The sequence below is a fragment of the Mustela putorius genome, unplaced genomic scaffold (genome assembly GCF_011764305.1).
Source record: "Mustela putorius furo isolate JIRA1106 unplaced genomic scaffold, ASM1176430v1.1 tig00003853_pilon_pilon_pilon, whole genome shotgun sequence".
NCBI lineage: Eukaryota > Metazoa > Chordata > Mammalia > Carnivora > Mustelidae > Mustela > Mustela putorius.
This window is the reverse complement of record NW_025422005.1, coordinates 48,876,403-48,895,805: the sequence shown is the minus strand read 5'-3', so window position 1 is coordinate 48,895,805 and position 19,403 is coordinate 48,876,403.

Genomic DNA, 19,403 nt, shown 5'->3' with positions numbered 1-19,403 from the left:
TTTCCTCCTTCATCTACTTCTTCCATCCTGTCTTGACATGCAAATGAAAGAGCTGGGTCAGCAGTAGGAAGTTGGCCTGAATTGACAAAATTTGCCAGTAGTGAAGTTCTGCCAGATTCCAGATTCACTTTCTACCCCCTTTCTTACTCCTTATCTTTCTCTTCTCTCATATCATTCCTGTTTTTACAAAAAAGAACATGAATCTGTTGAAAGTGATATGATTTATACCCCCCAAAGGGAGTTTAGGTTGGAAGCAAGAAAGTGCCAGAGTCATGTTTTCAGGTTGATGGGCAAGGCTAGAGCATAAAAGAGAAGAAGAGAAAAGGTCAGTAATAATGGAAGTGAAGAAAAAGAGCAAGGGATGCTTGAATAAAGTAAATTTAATAAAAGGAATATATTTTTAGCTGTTTGCTTAGGTTATTTTCAATTTATTATAGATCCACACCAGGTCAATTGTCACATATTCTCTGTAGCATTTGTCTGGAAAAGCATCGCATCCTGTCTCATAGAATTGCCCCAGACAAAGGCTTAGATCACTGGCTTTGGAGTCATGTATCTACGTTCAAATCCTGGATCCCTAAATTTTTCTAGGGTCACATTTTTTATTATATCAGAGCACATTATTTGGTATTTATTCAAAATATTTCTTAGTTATTTTGTGGACATTAGATTTTACAAGGCACCTTTACATCCTTAGTCTTATGTATCCTAAACTACTCCTGTAAGACAGAAAGGGGGGGGGAAGTAATGTCATTGGTCCCATATGAGAAATGTGAACATGGGGGTTCATAGAATTGCTTTGGGTCACAAAGCTAGTAAGGAACAGAGTTGAGACTAGGAATCCATATCACCTAATTCTTAGACTACTTCTCCCCACAGGTGACACTTCACCAAAAAACTGGATTAAAGGGGGTGGATATGTCTGCTTATCCAGTAAAATGAAGATGATACAAAGGATTTAAGGTTATGCGAAATAGTGAAAATAATTTTTGTGTGGAAAATGGATCATCACTTTTTTTAGAAGAAAAAAAAATCTATCTGTATACCATTTTCCAGAGAACTGCATTGTGGAATCAGCAATCAGAAAGCAAGCTCCATTATAGATACTGTGACTCACTGCACTTGGAAAGAATTAAACTCATAGTAATAAAATGGTCCTATGATAATAGTGAACTATCTGCAAAAGGCATTGAACTGAATGTATCTCCCTAAAATTTGTAGGTTAAAGCCCTAACCCTCAATGTGATGGTAATAAAAAGTGGAACCTTTGGGAGCTAGGTAAGTTTAGATAAGTTAAGGAGGGTGGCACTCCTGTGGTGGGAATAATGCTCTTATAAGAAGCAGAAGAGACACCAGAGCTTCCTTTGTCTACATTATGAAGATAGAGGGAGAAGGCAGTCATCTGCAAGTCAGGAATACAGCCTTCACCAAGAATTGAATCTGTCACAATCTTGATCTTGAACTTCCCAGGCTCTAGAATTTTGAGAAATAGATTTCTGCTTTTTAAGCCACTTGGCCTACTGTATTCTATTAGAGCAACCTGATCTAAGACAGGAATCTTGTAGAATATAAAACCCCTTCAGATTGCTATGGAAGAAAATTTTATCAGAGAAGCAAATTTACAAAAATAATTAGAAAGTCTACAGTGAAAAATGTATTGAATTTAAGAGTTTAATGGGTTGGAGCACCTGGGTGGCTCAGTGGGTTAAGGCCTCTGCCTTTGGCTCGGGTCATGGTCTCAGGGTCCTGGGATCCAGCCCCGCATCTGGCTCTCTGCTCGGTAGGGAGCCTGCTTCCTCTTCCCTCTCTGCCTGCCTCTCTGCCTACTTGTAATCTGTCAGATAAATAAATGAAATCTTTAAAAAAAAAAAAGAGGTTAATGGGTTTTACAACATATTTGACACAAAGAAAAGAGAATACTTAACTAGAAAAAAGTTACTAGAAAAGATGAAAAACAGAAAGAAAAAAGTTTAGAAAATGTACAAAAGAGCATAAAGAAGTATGGAAATGAAGGAAAGTTCTCACTTATGCATAGACACCTAGTAGGAGAGGGGAATAAGCTAAAGGAAAAGAATTATGGGCAAGAATTGTTTAAAACTTACAAAAGACACCAAGCCACAAAAATTGAAGGAAACTATAAATCTCCAGAAGTGTTAATACAGGCAATTTTTGTAAATGTTTCATACATACTTTATAACACACTACTGAAAATTCAAAGAAAAAATCTTTTTTTTTTTTTAAAGATTTTATTTATTTATTTGACAGATATCACAAGCAGGCAGAGAGAGAGGAGGAAGCAGGCTTACCGCTGAGAAGAGAGCCCGATGCAGGGCTCGATCCCAGCACCCTGGGATCATGACCTGAGCCAAAGACAGAGGCTTTAACCCACTGGGCCACCCAGGTGCCCCCAAAGAAAATATCTTAACAACCAAAAAAACAAACAAAAAAAAACCCAAAAAACATATTACTCTCAAAGGAATAGTAAGATCGATGGCTAATTTAAAAAAAAATTATTAAGATATAATTGAAGTATACTATATTGCTCATATTTAAAATATACAATTAGATCAGTTTCAACATACATTTATACAAATGAAAAAATCACCACAATAAAGATTCTAAGATTGCTGTCACTCCTACAAGTCCTTTTTGTGCTTTGTAATCCAATTATCTCTCTACCCCCATCCCCAGACAACAACTGATTTGCTTTCTGTCACTACAAACTAGTTTAGAGACTTCACAATTTTTTATATGGATGGAACAATGTAGTCGTTTTTTGCCTGCCCTTTTTTTTTTTTTTTTTTTACTCAGCATAGGAATTTTGATAGTCATTGACGCTGTTGCTGGTGTAAATAGTTAATTGCTTTTAGTTGATGAGTAGTGCTTCACTGCATGAATATGTCACTGCTTGTTAATCTGGTCACCTGTGATGGACACCTGGACTACTTTTAGCTTTTTTTTTTTATTACAAATAAAGCTGCTATGAGCATTTGCATGAAAGTCTTTGTGTGCGCATATGTTTTAAATTCTCTTGGGTAAATACTTACCAGGAAAATGGCTGTCTTCTGTGGTAGGTATATGTATAAAGTTTTAAGAAATGATAAAACTCTTTTCTAAAGTTGTATCATTTTCTGTTCCCAAAAAGAATGAAACAGAATTCTACCTATTAACAACAGCACCAACTCTTGATCAGGTTTTGGTTTGGATATCCTAGACATTTAATGATGTGGAGAATGTTCTTAAATGCCTACTGACAATTAATGTATCTTTGTTCATAAAGTACCTGTTTAAATCACTGTCCATTTTCTTTCTTTTCTTTTTCTTCTTTAAAGATTTTATTTATTTATTTGCCAGAGAGTGAGCGTGAGTGAGCACAGGCAGGCAGAGTGGCAGCAGAGGCAGAGGGAGAAGCAGTTTCCCCGCCAAGTAAGGAGCCCCATGTGGGACTCCACCCAGGATGCTGGGATCATGACCTGAGCTGAAGGCAGCCTCTTAACCAACTGAGCCACCCAGGTGTCCCGAAATCACTGTACATTTTCCTAATGGGTTGTTTGTCTCATTATGATTAGTGAAAATTCATTAAATATTCTTGGTAGAAGTCCTTTGATACATGTGTTCCAAATATCTTATCACAGTTTGTGACTCGCCTTTTGGTTTTCTTAATAAGTTATTTTAAAGAGCAAAACTCTTAAATTTTAATGAAGACTGATTTATCATTTCTTACTTTTTTGGCTTATGTTGTTTTATATTCTAAGAAAACTTTGCCTTGCCCCAAGGCTGCAGAGATTTTTCTCTTATGCTTTAGAAGTTTCACAGTCTTAGTTTTACATTTAATTCTATGGTCTGTTTTGAGTATGTTTTATATATGGAGTAAGAGTTAATGTTTCTTTCTTTTTTATTCCCTCAAATTTTTATTTAAATTCCAGTTAGTTAACAGGCAATGTAATATTAGTTTGGGGTGTATAATTTAGTGATTCTTCACTCACATACAATACCCAGGGCTCATCACAGCAAGCACCCTCTTTAATAAACATTACCCATTTAACCCATTCTCCTACTCACCTCCTCTCCAGTAAACCTCAGTTTGTTCTCTATAGTTAAGAGTCAGTATTCTGGTCTGTCTCTTTCTTTTTTTTATTTCCCTATGTTCATCTGCTTTGTTTCTTAAATGCCACATATAAGTAAATCATATGGTACTTGTCTTTCTCTGATTGACTTATTTTGCTTAGTATTAGACCCTCTAGTTCCATCCATGTCGTTGCAAATGGCAACATTTCATTCTTTTTTGTGGCTGAGTAATAGTCCATTGTACATATGTATTTCCCACATCTCCTTCATCCATTCATCAGTTGATGGGCATTTGGGTTCTTTCTGTAATTTGGCTATTGTTGATAATGTTACTGGTATTTACTTCTTTATGGGTAGCTAGTTGATTTAGCACCATTTGCTGAAATGACTTTCCTTTTCTTATTGAATTGCCTTGATATCTTTGCCAGAATTCTATTGACCATATATGTGTAGATATATGTCTGTATTCATTATTCTGTTACCCTGATATATGTGCCAATCTTTTAGCCAATACCAAACTCTTGAATACTGAGGCTTTGGAGTAGTCTTGAAATCAGACAGTTCAAGTTTCCAATTCTGTTCTTCATTTTCAAAGTTGCTTTGGCTATTCTAGCTCCTTTGCAGTTCTGCATCAATATTAAGAGGAGCTTGCTAATTTCTACAAAATGAGTCTGTTGGAATTTTGATTAGAATTGTGCTGAGTCAGACCTGTACCCCTGGGGATAAAAATATATGTTTATAAAAAATAAAAAATTAAAAAAAAAGAATTGTGCTGAGTATCCTGATAAGTTTGGTGAACATTAGCTAATGGAAGCTAGGTTATAGGGAGCCATCTATATAGTGTTAAGAGAAAATAACTGCCAATGTAGAATTATAGTCACATGAAAATATCCTTCTAAAATGGAAATGAGCATATTTTCAAATAAACCTGTTGAAATTATTCATGCCCAAGTTTGGAGTTAAAAGTATGGAAGAAGATGTATCATGCAAATATTTAGCATAAGAATGATAAATATACTAATATCAGACAAAGTAGGTTACAAGGCAAAGAGTATTGATAGAGCTAATCAGAGTTTTTTGTAACTGTATAAAGGGGTGAGGCAAATCCACCAATAAGATGTCACAAGTCTAAATTTGTACATAACTGATAACATATCCTAGAAAGAATATGGACCAGAAACTGACAAGATAAAAGAAGTAGTCAGATCTACAATTACAGTGGGAAATTTAATTTTAATTTTAATGTTTTATTTTATTGTTAAGTTTTAGATTTTAATTTCATTATTGTTAACATGCAATGTTATCTTAGTTTCAGCTGTACAATATAGTGATTCAGCAATTCCATCTATACCAATCTCTCTATGGGATAGGAAGATGCTTTTAGTGGACAGGGCTCCCAAGTCCACCCTGGAGCCCAGAGGTGACCTTATACTTATACTTCATGATATTAGTTGTTTGATTGCACTGACAGCTTTGCAAGAACTTACTGAAAATGCCCTTTAATACCCATTACCTCCCACTTGTAGTGGGAACTTTAAAATAAACCCTTCTTATTAAATTATAGAAGATGCAGACAAAAGCAGGAGATATAGAGAATAAATTATAAAATATGGTTATCACTGTTACCTAAATGACTTATATAATACACTGAGTAGATTTCATGCCTCCAGCAAGGAATACTCCCCATGGCTCCAGCCAGGAGGCCCCACCACAGTCAGCCAGCCAGTATTGGCAATAGAAACTTACCTGATTGTAGTATGTTATCTCTCATCATCTCTCCCAGTGGCTGACTGGAGCTGATACTCTGGTATCTGTGTTCTGTGCAGAGTCAAAACACATTCCCTTAAGACTTTATGAGAATTTGAGGATGAATATCAGTGACCTCTGTGACCTCACATAACGGCAATGGGCAATAGAAAGTATTAATGCCAGGTCTCATGTTTCAGTTGGATCAAGAGTGTTAATTAAGGCTGCATAATGCAAAGAACATGGGCTTGGGAATCAGACATACTTGGTTCAAGTTCCAGAACCACCACACCCTGCCCTCACTATCAACTGTGTAATGTTTCTGAGGCTTTGTTTCTTCATCATGAAATATGGATAATAATAGCTGGAATGATTACCTGTGGAAGGACAGGCTGGTCAGAAGGGGCTGGGCTCTAGAATGTGCTAAACCAGCTTCGTAACGACACCTGGTGAGATTAAGATACACATGATACTTTTGCTGACCCTAAATGCACAGAAATCAGCAATCTGACAGTTTCAGCCAACTCATTGCAGGTCTAGCTGAACTAGTAAGTTAGAATACCTTTGTGTAGTTACTTAAATGTTTTCAGAACATGAAAAGAATGGACGAGGAAAATTCTAGGCCAGATACTGAAGTTTTCAAATCAAGAAGCATTCTCTGGAGGTCAGCAGACAGCAAGAAGATGAGATCTGGATGATATAGTTGGGTTGATATGGACATTCACTCTTTTATAACAAGCAATGATCTCTTGTACTTTTTGCCTTTGCACGTTCTAGTCACTCTGCTGAGACTGCTTTTTCCTTCTCTACTTGATTTACTCCTTTTTTCTTTAAGATTTTATTTATTTATTTGACAGACAGAGATCACAAGTAGGCAAAGAGGCAGGCAGAGAGAGAGAGAGAGAGGAGAAAGCTGGCTCCCCGCTGAGCACAGAGCCGGATGTGGGGCTCCATCCCAGGACTCTGGGATCCTGTCCTGAGCCGAAGGCAGAGGCTTTAACCCACTGAGCCACCCAGGCGCCCCTACTCTTTCTAATTCTTCATGGCTACCAGGTGAGTAATGTGTAAGCATTACATATCCTCTCCTTAGTGCGCTTGTTGGGATTCTTGGTTACAAGTAATAGAAATCTAAGCCAAATAGGCTTAAACAAAACAGAGCTTTTCATGACACGTGATACAGGGAGGGTTCTGTCAGGGATCTGTCCTTCAGGGTTCATGGTTCTGCCTCTTTTTCTGTCGGCTTCGGTCTCACGTTAGCCCTGCCACCAGTAGCTGCCAGCTTACATACGGCCATTTCAGCAAGCCTACTGGGAAAAGAGCTCTGCTGATTAATTTCTGCAGAAGTTCCAGGGCCAGTTTTAATCATGTGTACATGACTGAGCCAATCTCTCTATGGGATAGGAAGACGCTCTTACTGGACAGGACTGGGTCCCAAGTCCACCCTGGAGCCCAGAGGTGACTTTATACTTCATGATTTGTTTGTTTGGTTGTGTTTCCCCCTGCACTGACAGCTTGGCAAGGGCTTACCAAATTTACAAATCCCACAGGAATGTGTGGAATTGGCAGAGAGCTGTGGTTAGGTGGGTAGAGGGAAGTGATGCAGTGGTTAGGGGAATAGACTTGAGTCTGATTGCCTAGCTCAGAATTCAGGATCTGCCACTTACTGCTTCTGTCAGCTTGTGGTAAACACCTAGTGTTTCTGCACTTGTTTCTTCTTTTCTAGAATAGGAATAATAATAGAAAACAATAATGCCTACCTCATAGACATACGTAGTTGTATTAAATGAATTAACACATACAACGTGCTTAGGATGGTGCCTTGTATTTTTTATCATATATATAATTTTAATACTTTTCTTCATATATTTAACATATAATTTTCATCACATATTCTTGGAATGTAGCATAGTTCCTAGCACATGGTATGCATTTACATGTTTTTAGTGAGTGAACATTATCTGCTCTTCCTAATGATTCTATGAATTTAGTGTTATGATTCCCATTTTACAGATAAAAAAAAGTGAGACAGCAGTTAAAATAACTTGTTCAAGACTGTACAGCTACTGGTTATGTAGGACCAGGATTGAATTAGGTCTGTCTGACTGCAGAACCTGGGCTCATAGAAACCCCATTAATTGCTTTAAAAACTTAGCTTCATTACTGTCTCTTCTGGGAGAATTTCCTTAGTGCTAACATCTGCTGTGGTGAGAGAGGTTCCCTTCGTTTTATTTTCCCTGTTTGCCTGTTTGCATACCTGAGGGTCAGGTGGGCGTCTTGCTCATCTTTGACTCTCCAGCTTCAGTCATGTTGTTAGTTAATCAAACTAACTGATAAATCAATGAATGTTAAAGAGTGATGTGGAAAGATTCTGGGAGTACAAAGAATAAACTAACCCCTCCTTTTACATGAGAAAGATAGCTTATGGGAGGTTTTTCTTTTTAGGAAGGGAGCTATGAAGGAAGTTTTACATACATTTGCTCACAACAGAGAAGGCCGTGCAGGCTCCATGTAGCAGAACTAGCGGAGGATTTGGCTGACGAAGAGCTTAGAGTCGGAAACTAATTCTTCCTTGTGAACAAGGAGGCTGAGGCTCAGAGAGTAGAAGGGACTTGCCCATAGTCTCACAGTCTGGGAAGGTACAAAATGAGACCCAGTCTTCTGAGCCTGCATGACAGATTGTTTCCACTAGCTCATGTGATGAACGATTTGGGAGACTAGAATAGCCCAGGGGAGAAAAGAAGCCACTAATGCTGTGGAAAGGGTTTGAAAATGAAAATACATTAAACATTTAGGAAACGAAGAAAAATGCATGAAAAACTACAGCAGGAAAAGAGAGAAAAATTTATTAACTTAATAATATATATCGGGCCAACATAGTGCTGGGTCTGGCTTTGGAGCAGAAAAGGAATTCTCAACTGCTTTTGAGTAGAATCGATTACTTTGCTACTCTGAAACAAACACAGGCAGATAACAAATCATTGGACTGTCCAAGAACACTGCAGATCTCAAGACTCCCCTACCATTTCTTTTGGAGTACAGGCTCAGTGCTTACTAAGTGTAGACTCTGGCCTTGGGTCAGAAAGAACACAGGCTCTGGGTCACCCACCTTGATTTTACCACTATCTAGGTCTATGGCACTGGGCAATCCACATAAATCTGCATTTTCTCACTTATAAAATAGAGTTGTTAATTTGTTTGTTTATTATGTTATGCTAGTCATCAGTAGGTTTTGATGTAGTGTTCCATGATTAATTGTGGAGCTGTTAATTTTTAAATAAGGGGCTGGTAAGGATTAGATGAGAAAAACAATATAAAAGTGAAAGTCCTAGACCAGGGTAAGCATTCGGCAAATGACTATGTTCATTATGATTCATAGTCAGAAGGTGAACCCACTTAATGTGTAGCAAACCAGCAAATGAGACAAAAGAAAATTGGCTTCATTCAATACTTTCTATAATTTTTCTTCTTTCTCCTCTAAAGGTTCTATGCTGTAGGATGAAGAAAAGGGGTGTATGGTGACCCCATTTAGGAAATTTTATTTTCTGTCTGATGGAAAAAACTTTCCTTCAAGGTCAGAGTGAGATCAAGAGTTTGCAGAGGGAATTGGAATCATTTTGGTTATAAGTTTAAAAAACTAAAATGCTACTGTCTATTAATTTGTTTCTCCTTTGATTTTCTAAAATACCAAAAATGGCACATTAGAAGCAGTAGGTATACCTAAAGCTGCAGATGAGAACAGAAGAAAGACCATGAAATACAACAGCAGAAAAATAAGAGCACAGCATTCAGGGCCACTTTGTATGGGTGCAATAGCCAAATATATTTAATTAGCTCCTTATGGGACAGTATAATTGTTAATATTTACATAAGTTTTCTTAAATCATCAATTTAAGAAGACATCTGCCTATCTTCATGTCTTCATGCTGAAAGGATAAGAGGTAAGTATTTAATGAAAAAGAAAAAAAAAAGGGAGAATGAGTTCCTTGTCTATGAGAAGTAACATGGCACACCACGTAGATGTTGGTGCACAGAGACCCGGGTTTCTACTTTTACGGGAACCACCATCCTCTTTTTGCTTCAGTCTCCTCTTGGAAAATAATGAGAAACTTAGGATCGGAAATTAAAAGACTTAAGGCTTTTTCTTTGGAATTCTTCTGTTTGCAAATGATAGAAACCCAAACCAAATAAGTTTAAGTAAAAAAAAAAAAAAAAGCATATAATTATTAAATAATTAATATAGTCACTGGAACAACTCCTAGAACTAAATTACAGAAATCATACAAAGGCTCCAGAGAACTAGAAACAGTGGCTTGAATATCACTAGACTCTCTGGTCTTACATCACTGTTTTTCTCTGCAAGTCTGTCTATGTTCTCTTTCTCCTCCCTTTTTTTTTTTCTTTTTGCAATGGTTTCCTCTAATCTTCTGGTGCTCCTGCTGGGAAACAGGGGCAGGATCAGGGTAAGGTACTTGGGCCCCAAACTGACCAAGGTGCTCACTCTCAGAGCCCTGTGAAATCTGACTCTAAATGCTGTGCTTCCTGTGCCTTGCTTGCCTCTCCTTGGTCCCTGTTTTGTTGAAAAATATGGCTGTTGAGAGCAACCAAATTTTTAAAAAATCTATTTCTGTCACTTTCTTCTCTTATTCCCGAGCCAAACTTTTTAAAGCAGGTAAATTTTGAATTGGTTTGAGTAAGTATGCACCATCGGTCAACTAACTGTGGCCAAGGGTTGAGCATAGTTTACACAGTGGGAACCATGGTACACATTTGAATGAGATTGGGACAAGACAAGAGGAAAGTTTCTAAGAAAGTTTCTAAGTTTCTAAGAAAGTTTCTAAGAAAGAAGTAGGCAAAGCAGTTTTTGATGGTACCCCCAAATACTGGATCATTGCCCGTTGTTGGTGCCATAGTGGGATGAATGGGGAGTCCCCGAAAGATATGACCTCATCCATCCTAACCACTAGAATCTATGAATGTGACCTTATTTGAAAAATAAGTGCTTTTGCAGGTGTAATTGAGGATCTTAGGTGGGTCCTAAATCTAGGTGGGTCTTAAATACAATGACAACTGTCCTTACAAGAGATACATAGAGAAGAGACAGAGAGGGGAGAAGGCCATGTAAGGATGGAGACAGAGATTGGAGTGATGCAGCCACAAGCCAAGGAATGCCTGGAAGCTGAAGAAGGAAGGATCAGATTCTCCCCTGAAGCCTTGGGAGGGAGTGTGACCCAGCAAATATCTTGGTTTTTTGACTTTTGGCTTTTAAAACTATGAAAGAACCAATTTCTGCATTTGAAGCTGCCAGATCTGTTGTAACACATTATGGCAGAACTAGGAAACCAATACAGGTGTAAAATAAGAAATCACAAACAACTCACAAGACTTCTGTGGCCCTCAGGGGAAGACATGTAACATAGTGTTTAAGAGCATGAGCTCTGGAGCTAGGCAGTGGGGGTTTGGATACTGGCTCTGCCATTTAATAGATATCATCTTGGACAATTATTTAACCTCTTCTGGGGTTCAATTCTGCATTCCTAAAATTAGAATAATAATATTTGTTAATTCATGCAGAGTTTAGAACAGTGATTAGCATATACTATATACTGACGATGAGTCATGGTTATTCATGTATGAATTTGAGGTAATAATAATATTTCCTTTGACCATACCATTTTGTTGTTTGGATAATTCACTAGGAATAAGTGTGAATTTCATTCACGTCAAATGACCTATGTGTATGAGGAAACTGGGTGGGAAGTGCAGGGGGAAATAAAGTAAGTATCTGGCCCTGAGGAGTGTATGATCCTGTTACAGACTGCACTGTGTTCCCTCCTAATTCCCATAGTGAAACGTTAACCCCTAGTGTGACCGTATTTAAAGAGACACCTTTAAGGAGGTACTTACGGTTAAATGAGATCTTAAGTGCAGAACCCTAATCTGATAAGGCTGGTGTTGTTATAAGAAGAGACACCAGAGACTTCTCTCTCTCTTTATCTCTCTCTCTCTCTCTGCATGTGCACAAGAGAAAAGGCCACCTGAGGACACAGTGAACTGTTGTCTCTACGATGGGAAAGAGAGTTCTCACCAGAAACCAATCCTACTACCACCTAGATCTTGAACTTCCGGAACTCTGAGAAATAAATTTATGTTGTTTATGTAACCAAATGTGTGGTATTTTGTTATGACAGCTCTGGAAGACTAACTAGAAAACAATCCATATTTAAGTGATTGTATTCTACTATCAATACTAGCAGCTAATTCTTGCAACCAATATACTTTCTGTGGAATGAAAGGATGCCTCTAAGATACAAACCTTTCTTCGTTTTACACTCTGACTCTAAAAACTTGGTGCAAATACACAGTGGAATTCTGAAAATTCGACAGCTCTAAAGGAAATGCTCCTGTGAGGGTTGTAAGCAGGAAAGAGATTAGAATAAAACAAGATGCTTTCTACAGGGAGAGACTTTTTGCCTTTGTAAAATGTGTTTGCTCCATTTGCTCTCTCCTCTATATTTTTACCTTCATTTTGGAAGTCTTAAAATTGAAAAAAAAAAATTGTTTTCTTGTAGTATGGGTGGAAATGAGTCTAAGGCAGAATATCATTTCCTTAGTGGAAGAGGGAATCATTTTCCTTCCATATATTAGACAAAGACTATTCTTTAAAAATCTCTGTCATAAAATTTCTGTTCAGCTCTCCGGTGCACTTACATGCCACCTCCTCCATGAACCCTTCTCTGATGCCACTTCTCTCAAATTAGCATTAACTAATTCCTTCTCCGTCTGTGTCTGATGTGTCACAGTCTGACCTGGGGCAGGCACATCTCCCTAGATTATTAGATCTTTAAAGTCAAGGGCAGTCACCTTTAGTTCTCAACTCTTCCATCTCCTTATAGCCAATTGGGTGCCCAGACTTAGAAGAACTTTGGTATATGACTTGACAGGAGTTTCACCTATTATTAACACACACACACACACACACACACACACACACACACACCATTTCTATTTGGAATTCTTTTCTTCTGGTGTAATCTAAGTTTACTGTAGGATAGAGGAACAGTAAGGATGAAACATTTAAAGATCAAAAACTGGCATCTTATCCTGACTACTCTAATCATGTACATTTAAAGTCTGATGGACCTACCCCAATACCCCATCTCTGGAAGCTGTTTAAGCCTGGTGATGGGGAGTCTCAGTGTGCCTGTGGCAATCACCTTAGCCCTTGACTTGATTCTGCACTCCCGGCATTATTCTGGCTTTATGGATATTGGCATGGTATCCAGTTTTCTGCCCTGTCTCTGCCTCTTGAGCATAATGAGTAATTTAGCTATCCTGGTTTCGACTAATAGCACTGATGTTTCATAACTCAGTATATCAGGGTTTTAGACCTCAGCATTGTGCATTGCATGTTGGGAGGGTGGTTTTCAAAGTGTGGTTTCTGGACCAGCAGCAGTAGCATCACAAGGAAATATGCTGGAAGGTGCATGTTATATAGCCTTACCCAAGAATTGCTGACTCAGAAACTTGGGGGGATGGGTGGGCAGGAGGTATGCTTTTTAACAGTCTTCCAGGTGATTCTTCTGATGCTAAAATTTAAGAACAACCACTATAGAAAGTTCACCGAATTTCTTCATGTTCTCAACTGTGTAGGTATAATTTCCATTCTGTGGGGTGATTTTTGTGACTCAATAAGCCCTAAAGTCCACTAAGTTCACATTGAAAGTACTAAATAAACAGGGTTGAATCTGAACCTAATAGTCCCATGCTAGCGCTGTGGGTCTGAATAACTACAATTTCACTTCACAGGGCCTTCTATTCACATGGGTTTTGTGCACCTGCTTCACAAGACAGCAGCACTCTCACCCGCACTGTGGCAAGCTCTCTATCACCTGGCGCATATGCTGCTCCCAGTCTCATCACACCTTGGTGAAGGAACACATGGGCCCATATGTCAGGCAATGTGTTTATATTCTTTTATACAGAAAGGGGAAATATGTTTCACAATAAATGTTTGCATACTTTGGAGAAGACTTTTTTTTTTTTTTTTTTTCTAAGAGAGAAAGAGAGAGACAAACTTGGGCTAGAGCTCATTGAAGCTTTGTTTCTTTGTACTGTTTTTATCACCCAGTCTTGAAAAGAGCTTGCACGTTCACTGGGAAGAATCTATGCTAAAATTTGGGTCCCTGGAGACTGAGCAAGTGTAGAATGTGTTTGTTGAGCTAATCCGGAGGGGAAGAATCAACGGATTAGAGGTAAAAATTCTCAGAATCTATGCAGGGAAACCAAAACTATAAGATATAAAAACCCACATGCTAAGAGGTGGGAGCTGAAAGCTGGAGGGATACAGGAGATATGTCATTAATAATTTAGAAGTTTGCTAGGTGATTGCCAGAGTGGCCCTGGTATGCTTTAGTTTGCTTCTGTGTATACAAAGGGAATGGATTGCATTTAGGAATAGTAAAAGAAGTGTTCGGGGGCTCCTGGGTGACACAGGTGGTTAAGCATCTGCCTTCCACTCAGGTCATGATCCCAGAGTCCTTTGATCAAGCCCTGCATCAAGACAATGGGTTGAGCCCTGTACATGGTCTCCCTGCTCAGTAGGAGTCTGCTTCTCCCTCTCCCTTTGCCACTCCCCCTGCTTGTGCTCTCTCTTTGTCAAATAATTAAATAAAAAATTTTAAAAAATTTTAAAAATGTCTATTGGGTAATTGTGATTCAATAATAATGGTAATCCTAACAGGATGTTAGAGATGGTACGTGATAGGAGAAACTGATGTGCCTTTATCTCTTCTTGTGCACATCTGTTTAACCTTGTGACATTCTCCCATTTAGGCTCAGAATCAAGAAGCAAATATTCCTTCAAAGGAGGGCTTTCAGTGGAGAAAATGAGAAGCCAAATAATAAATGAAAGTATTGATTTGAATCTCCCTAATGGCTAATGATAATGAACATTTTTTCGTGTATCTGATAGCCATTTGTATGTCTTCTTTGGAGAAGTGTCTATTCATGTCTTCTGCCCATTTTTTTAATGTGATTATCTGTATTGTGTGAGTTGAGTTTGAGGAGTTCTTTATAGATCTTGGATTATCAGCCCTTTGTAGTGTCATTTGCGAATATCTTCTCCCATTCCATGGATTTCCTCTTTGTTTTGTTGACTATTTGCTTTTGAAGATTTTGATCTTGATGAAGTACCCAAAATTTCCTTTGCCTTTGAAGACACGTCTTGAAAGAAGTTGCTGTGGCCAATGTCAAAGAGGTTACTGCTTGTGTTTTTCTCTAGGATTTTGATAGATTCTTGCCTCATGTTGAGGTCTTTCATCCATTTTGAGTTTATCTTTGGTATTGTTTTTGTGTTTTAGAAAACAACATTTTAGGTGTAACAGAGAAATATTTGGGAGAAAATGAGGCAGAAATAATTTGCTCTAACCCTTCCCCATCCCACCCCCCAGGGAACAAATCCACTAGATGATTATGTTCCTCCAAGCTAGGGAAGAAGAGAACATTTAAAAGATGCAGAAAACAAATGTTAGTCACCACAGAAGACTATCCTGTATCCTGCTCTCCTCCAGCCATGATAATGAGCAGAAACCATAGAACCCTCAGATGAATACAGGGATCTAAGGGTAGAAGAAACCCATGCTCACCTCCTGCCCATAATTCTTAGAGAGTAGATTCACAGATGGTCTCCACAGCACCAAGTCATAGAAACTATACAGAATTATGCCAAGTTTGATGCTAGGTTCTCTAAATATAGTTTCTGAAAACAACTCATATTATTAGACTCCTTTTAAAGAGGAAGAACTGAGATTAAATCCCCATGACTTCACAGCAATTATGTAGGAGAGTGGTAAACAAATTCAACAAAATAGCAGATGGAGAAAAGCAGTCCTTGGTAACCTTCAGAATCCTGTCTCCTTGAAAACTTATGTGAATGTGGACAAAACACTTAATCTTTCATCATCCACAAAAATATGGACATTTACTTTCACTATTTCATGGGTCCTTGAGAAGATAAGCAAAATGCAGCATTTTGTTTTTATCCTGATCAGGGTTCTTTGAGTTTCTTGGACATGTGGTTTGAGGTCATTTATTATTTTTTTGCAGAATTTTTGGTCTTTATTTCTTCAACTAATTTTTTTCTGCATTGTTATCTCTGTTTTCCTTCTCTTTGGAGGACTCCAGTTACACATAGGCTAGACTGATACTGTCACACAGTTTTTGAGTGTCCTGTTCTGGTTTTATATTTGTTGGTACATGTTTTACTTGTTTTCAGTTTTTTTTTTTTTTCTTTTTTGTGTTTGTGTTTCAACCTGGGTAATTTCTAGTTGATCTATCTTCGAATTCACTGATTCTTTCCTTGGCTATGTCAAATGTAATGATAAGCCTGACAAAGGAATTCTTTATCTTCAGTGTGGTAATTTTTTATCTCTCCTGGTGCCATTTACCCTTTATTATTTTCATCTTCCTATTGAAGTTTCCCACTAGTGTTTTCCAACTTTTTCACTTTTTTTATACTGTCATTTTAAAATCCAACACATGGGTCCTTTCTGATTGTGCTACTGTTAAATTTTTTTCCTCTTGACAATGGGTTGTTTTCTTTGTGCCTTTGTAATTTTTTTAATGAATAACAGACATCTCATGCAGAATAATAGAGACTTGAGTAAATACTATTTTATTCCTAAAAATAGGCCCACATTTTATCAGGTCAATGATGTGAAGGTTTGAGGGAACTCTAGCTAAGAGTTGAGTGAGGCTTGGGCTTTCTTGTTGCTATGGTTACCTTAAAGCACCATAACCTTTCTTCTAAAAATGCCTTGTGCTTAGGTTGGAAATCATGGTTTTGGGGTAGAGTAGAGTGGTGGTTTCTCAAGGTACTTAGTCCATCCTTATTTTTCAGCTTTTCTTCTGACATGTGTCATGGGGTAATGTTCTTTATTTATACATTTTCACCTTCCTTAGTGGTGTATTGTTGTTAGTTATCTGGTGTGTGTAACACTGGTGAAGAGGGAGAAGAGGGCCTTCCCTTTTCCCTGTCTAGCCTCAGTCTTAGGAAGATGCTATGTGGGTGGGTCTCCCTTTCCATTCTACATACCCCAGAAAGGGATTGCTCCTCAGTCTGGGTACTGACATGAAGATAAAGCAGAAGAGAGCCAGACTTGACCCAAGATGAGCAGGTAATGTGAGCAGGGAATGCATCTTCATTGTTGCAAGCCAGTAAGACTTTGAGACCTTCTATTATTGAATAATAATTTAGCCGAATGTGATTGATATAACTCCAAAGCACTATTTTTTTCCATTTAGGTGATTAAAAGTATTTGCATACAATCAAATATTTTTAAAGCTCAGGGAAATAGTACACTTGGTTACCCAAGTATTCTGATTACTTAAAAAACAAGCCTCTTTGGAATCTCTTACATTTAAATGGCTTAGGCAAAGGGTGGAGTAGGATCGTATAATGCAATTGCACTGGATTTTAAGTCGAAAGATATGGGTTTGATTTCTGACTTCATTTTCTTTACTTGTAAAATGAAAGAGATTGGACTAAATTTAATAATTTTTCAACTTGTAGGACTTGGAATACTGAGTAACCATTCAATGCGTTTGCCTGTCCAAATAAGCTTGAACATTATTTGTAGCCTGAATAACCGATGTTTTCACATAGTGTTGTGGATTAGACTGTTTCTCTCTCAAAAAATGTGTGTTGAAGTCCTAACCCCATTTACCTTACAATGTGATCTTATTTGGAAATAGGATCTTTACAGAAGTAGTCAAGTAAAAAGGAGGTTATTAGGGTGGGCCCTGATCCAATATGATTAATGTCCTTACAAAAAAGGGATATTTGGACACAGGAACAGACACTCCCAGAGGGAAACCAATATGAAGACAAGGAAGGAGAAGATATCCCTGTGGGTGGAGTGATGCATATAAAAGCCTTGGGACACCAAGGGTTGCCAACAAATTCCAGAAACTAGAAGAGATGAGGAAGTAATCTTTCCTAAAGTCATCAGATGGCCCTGCTGACATCTTGATTTTGGACTTGGAGCCTCTAGAACTGTAAGACAATAAATTTCTATTGTTTTAAGCCACAAGTGTTTTGATACTTTGTTACAGCAGCCCTAAGAAATTAATATAAATTTTGATATGAGGAAGTGGGATGTTGTTGTAACAAATATCTAAAAATGTGGAAACAGTCTTGGAACTGGCAATAGGTAAAAGATGGAAGGGTTTTGAGACATCTGAAAAGGCTCGATTACCTTGAAAGATTATTGGTAAAAATATGAATGTTCAATTTGTTTCTAGTGAGGTCTCAGAAATGAAAAACATGTTACTGGGAACTGGAGAAAAGGTGGTTCTTATTATAAAGTGGCAGAGGACGTGATGAATTTTGTTCTATTGTGTGGAAAGTAAAACTTGTAAGTGATGAATTTGGGTATTTTGCTAAGGAGGTTTCTAAGGAAAGTATTTAAAAGGCTGGCTAGATTCTCCTTCTTGTTTATAGTAAAATCCAGGAGGAGAGAAAAGTTCAAGAAGGAATTTTGTTTCAAGACTGAAACACAGAAATCCTGACAGTATGGGCCTTCTCTGTGGATTTCAAACTCAAGACATTAATTCTTTTTTTTTTTTTTTTTTTTTGGGTTTTTTATTTATTTATTTATTTATTTTTTAATTTTTTTTTAATTTTTTATTTTTTATAAACATATATTTTTATCCCAAACGACATATCAGATAAAGGACTAGTGTCCAGAATCTATAAAGACATTAATTCTTAATTGAATTTGCAGCCTGCTAGTACACATAGATAGGTGATTCCTTTCAAATCTATGTATATGCTATGGGTAATTAATATAAGCAAACTCATGTAAAAGTATCGTGGTTGCTTTTCGTCCCTAGGCAACCACTGAATCCCATGGGTACGGTCTTGCTGCTGCACCTGGTTCACTATGAAGTAGGTCCCTTGTCAGATGCTAATCTGAATGATACTCCCTGATAGTGAGTCAGACATTCCTTAAATACCTGGATTTTAGTTCTGGCTGAAGGTTTACAAGTAAGAAGTATAATGCTATAGAATATAGAATAACTATCTATCCTTGTGAAGACAAATTACTGGTCCCATCTAGGATGGAAGGGACCCAGTGTAGTTAACTTACTATGAAATTGCTGGTTGGGCTAAACATTCAAAATTAATGGAAGCTAGATCAGTCTTGGTAAAGTGGAATCCAGATGTTTGGCTCATGTGTTACACCTATTTCTGCCGCTGTGCCTGCTCCATTCATGTGTCTATCATACCAGTTCTGGGGTGGCTGATTAAAAAGGCTGGTTTATGTCAACTGGCTGAGTCATTTTTTCTCTTTGTTCTTCAATGTCTCTTCCATGATGGATGCTTCCTGCGGTGCATTAATGTGTAACGCAAACCTTTTCATACTCTGTGGTTTCTCACATATGTCCATTCACATGCCTCTATCCCAGACGTTCCTGTCTCTAATCTTCCAGGCTTTTTCATTAAAGTTCCTATGATCTGGTTAGATGATTAACTATTGCCAGGACACTGTATGTTTTCTCACTTTAAGCCAGTTTTCCTTCTACATAAT